Raw genomic sequence first — 4,791 nt, 5'->3', positions numbered from 1 at the left:
CCACAAACATCACTATGCACAAGCTACAACCTGCATGTGGCTCGAACTGAACCATCCTTTGGAAACTTAGAACGCTGCATCTTACCCAAAATATAGCCTTCACAAACATGTTTGACAGGTGCTTCAAGAGGCGGCAAAGAAGCAACCATATCAGATTTTTGTAAACGCAGCAAACTAGCAAAATTCAAATGACCAAAACGTGCATGCCAAAGTTTTGTATCTGAAATAGCCCTTGAATCTGCAACAGTATTTGCAAAATTTTGTCCACACTTGTCATACAAAGTGAGCTTATACAGCCCACAACACAAAAGGCCAGATGCAACAATTTCATCACCAAAATTGAGATCATGAACTGTACATCTGTCATCCACAAATTTGACTACAAGTCCAAGTCTAGCAAGTGCGGATACAGACAAGAGATTCTTCTTGATCCCAGGTACATAAAGTGCATCAACAAGTGTGAAGGAACTGCAATAAGCACAATCTTTCCAACTCCCTGAACTGAATAAGAGGCATTGTTGGCACAAGTGACTAAATTCCCATGAGGGACAGACTTGAGAGAGGTGAACAATTCACGATGTGAGGTAATGTGCTTTGTAGCACCACTATCAAAATACCACACATATGAATGTGCAGCAACTGACAAGCATGCATCGTGGACAACAGGATTGTAAGTGCACTCTGCACTAAAAGCCCATTCTGCATCGACATCAGCATCACAGTCTCCTTTCATAGAAGACTCAACAATGGCTGTATTTATAGTGGAACCAGCATTTGCAGTGGAACCACACTCTTTCTTCTTAGCCTCTTTGGCCTTCAACTTAGGACACTGCTTGATCAAGTGATCATTAGCTTTACAATAATGGCAACGTATTTTTTTTCCCTTATCACTAGAATTGCCAGATGAAGTGTTGCCAGCAGAAGCATTAGGAACAGAGGTTTTTCCACTCGCAGCAGAACCGTAAGAAGTGGCTACATTGTTGTTACCACCCTTTCTTTGAGAAGCAATAAAAGCCTGTTTAACTGCACGCTGTCTAGTCCTGTTTTTTCTGGAAAGTGACTCTTGCAACAGCAATGTGCATAATGCATCAAACTTGACAACTTCTGGATTTCCTTGGGTCATAAGTCTCCAAGTACTAGCAAAAGTCTGGTAAGAATCTAGTAAGGCATCAAGGACAGTCTGCACAAGAGAACTCTTTGAAATGACTTCACCTGCAAAAATAAGTTGCTCATTGATATCCTTGACACTAGCAACGAAAGTGTCCATATCATCTTCGTCATGCATAATCTTTGACTCCAGCTCTTTATGCAGCAAAGAAATTTTAGCCTCATTGTGACTTGCATAAAGACCAGCCAATATATCCCAAGCCTGTTTTGCAGATTTTGTTGAACGGATGTGAGGAACAATGGTGCACTTCATAGACAACGCAATCAATGCATGAGCATGTGCATCCTTTACATCCCAACGAGCTTGTTTTGCCATAGGCAAAACAACTCTAATAGTAGCAATCCTTGCAGCAAGACCTGCAACATCCTCAACATCGCCTACATCCTCAGAACCAGGACGTACATCAATGCCCTGCACAATATTCCAGACGCACTTTGACACAAGAACGTGTTGCATCATATAAGCCCACATAGGGTAATTGTCCCCATTCAATCTGTTCAGCAACAAACATCTTGAACACATCTGTGTTGTTGTTGTCAGCCATGGTAAATGTTGCACCTGATGTGAAAACTGCCCGAAAATAGGAGAAACGGAGCGGGAACAACACATGCTATATAGCACAAACCGTAGAAGACTGTAAGGCACCTGTTATGCAGAAAACGACACTGACAAAAATTCTACACAAAATGACAAAATAGCTTGTGCAGTACTGTTTGTAGTGGAAACGGAGGCCGAAATGAGCCCGAGTCAAGCCCGAGTCAAAATCCTGAGCAGACTAAGCTCTACGAGCTTACCCGAAATTTTTGTCGACCTGCAAACTCTTGCCAAAGGTCACTGAAATCGGAGAAAGTGAGCAGGCGTGTGCTGGAGCAGCTGGCGACTAAGCTCGGGAGGACGCAACCTGCTCTGATACCAATTGTTGGAATTAGGGTTGCAGAGAAATGCACACAGCTTGGAGAAGACGAAGGAAGCTCAAGGCACACAATAGAGAGTGTGTTACTTAGTATGCAATGGAAAGATAGATAGCCCTAGAGTGATGGGCGTATATACAATGCTCGGGGGGAAAAACCTCCTAAAGAGGGAAAAAATGCCCCGGTTGTCCTAGTGTGTTCACACACATCACAACCACATGTATATGGTAACACTTGCATATGTAAATATCACAAGTGCTATGTTGCATGCTACTAAAAATATTGAGCACTTGAATGAAGAAGGTTGGGGATTGGTCAAAGAGGTTGGAATTGGACACCTTTCTTGCTTAACTGCACAACACAACACTATTCTAAGAACATAAATCCATTGCCCTCAGCATCCCGCGTTAACCCTTGATGTGACCTTGATGGCTCATCGTTCAAACATATAATTCAACTCTATACCACCATATCAAATTAGGCTAGTACATAGACCAAGAAGATTTTGATGCCTTGAGAGAGAGAGAGAGTGTGTGTGTGTGAGTGTGTGTGTGTGTGTGTGTGTGAGAGAGTGAGAGAGAGAGAGAGAGAGAGAGAGAGAGAGAGAGAGAGAGAGATATTTTCTATTGAGGATTCAACCCATCGCCATGACCTCATCACTCACATACACACACACACACACACACACAGAGCTCAGTACGACACATCATCTCTCTCTCTCTCTCTCTCTCTCTCTCTCTCTCTCTCTCTCTCTCTAGTGCAACCATTTTTGACTTGGTAGACAACAATTCACTCTTTTGATCACAACTTCTTCATTCAAACTCCGATATAGGTGAGCACGATGCCTTCTACGCACTATTATAAAAATAGAAAAAATTTGAGTCATGGAAGGTTTTTTTGGTAGCAACATTTTTGAAGTGAACAAGTTTGAGAAAGTTGACTCTCATCTCTTATTTTGCATACAATTTCTTCCAGCACTCGCAAGGGTTCTTCTTCTTCAACAATGTCCACAACCATTGTAGAAACTAATCCAAAATCTCCTAAAAATTTGATGCCCAAAAATTTGGGGATTTTCACAATTTCAAGGTGAAAACCACAACTTGATACATGGAGTAGCTATGTGTATCAAAATGCCCAATTTTCACTTTTAAAATTGACTTGTAAATGCTGACATTTGTCAAAAAATGGACAAAAAACACTAGAGGTTCACAATTTTCCTTGTCGAGGAGACTTCCCACGATGAAAACTTTGTAAAATGGGAGAGAAAGCTTCTCCATGCATAAAATATGTAGGGACAGAACCTCAAGGATGTTTACCCAAATGAAAAATGAGGCTCTTCTCTACATTTGGCCAGCTATTCTTGCATCTTGAAGGTTAATCATGTTATGCGAGAAGTTGACGCATGCATGGTGAGATTAAGGGTCATGGGATTTTCAAAAGAAGGGTTGATTTTTGCAATGGCTTTGACAACATGGATTTGATGAAATTTTAACAAGATAAAAACATGAGCTCTAAATCTAAATATCAACATTTATGTCTCCATTTGAGGAATTTTATATTATAAAATAAGTGACATGAATGAACAATGACAGATCCAAACCTTATAAATACCATGTTTTTTGAAGAAATTTCTTTTCACACCTTATAAATACCATGCGTGTCATGAAAGATGAATAAAGACACACACACACACACACACACACACACAACACACACACACACACACACACACACACACACACACACACACACACACATGTATACCTATGCAGAGTTAGATTATATAAGTAGAACCAAAAAACATTTTTTTTTCTTTTTACCTTGTTTATTATTCCTAAGTTGAAACCTAAACTATTTTACGGGTCGGTATGTTTTTTTTTAATAGAAAAAAAAGGGGGGTAACCCTCCTCCTTCTATTATCTCATGGGTACCCACCCTAAGGAGATTATGTAAAGATCGTGGCTTTCATTACCCTAAACTTCACACTCGCATGCTCTCTCCGTCCCCCTTGACTATACTACAACACGCAGTAGCCTATGCTAACTCCTACAAATGCTCTCTCTCTCTCTCTCTCTCTCTCTCTCTCTCTCTCTCTCTCTCTCTCTCTCTCTCTCTCTCTCAACTCCCCGTATGCGAGCAGGAGTGGCCATAGAGGCGGCTTGGGAAACTGTAGCCACTGAGTAATCGATTGTGGGGCGTCTCCTCACCTTGAGCAAACCGAATGCGCTGTAAGAGGTGAGGGTGCTTTGGCCCCTCACTTAGTCTGTGGGTGTTTCTCTCTTTGTGTATGTATTTCAAAGTAAGGAGTGAGGGCTGTAACACTGTGCAGCTATGGAGGTGGTTGAACTACCGTCACAAGTTGATATTCTCCTTGATATGCGTACCTTGATGACCTAAATTAATGTTGTTGTACATACTGTATGAAAACTTCTTGTTTCTGTTACACATATCACACACGTACTGCCTGGCTTAACCTGGTTTTCTTGTTGGGAATTCTGTTGTAACTTCATATTGTGCATACACTGATAGTTTACGGGAGTGTTAGCACCAAGCTAACTCGAATAACATTTTTCGGAGCTTCTATTGTAAAAAAACTTATCATTTTGATAAATCGGGAATGTTGTAACTCCTACTTTCTAGATAAACAGTGTAATTGATGAGTCGGGGCTACAAGCTTCCAGATTGTATCAACCTATCTTTAGTTAGAGCTCC

This window comes from Adiantum capillus-veneris, chromosome 14 (assembly GCF_014529385.1).
Source record: "Adiantum capillus-veneris isolate H3 chromosome 14, ASM1452938v2, whole genome shotgun sequence".
Lineage (NCBI taxonomy): Eukaryota > Viridiplantae > Streptophyta > Polypodiopsida > Polypodiales > Pteridaceae > Adiantum > Adiantum capillus-veneris.
Note: the sequence above shows the minus strand (reverse complement) of the source record.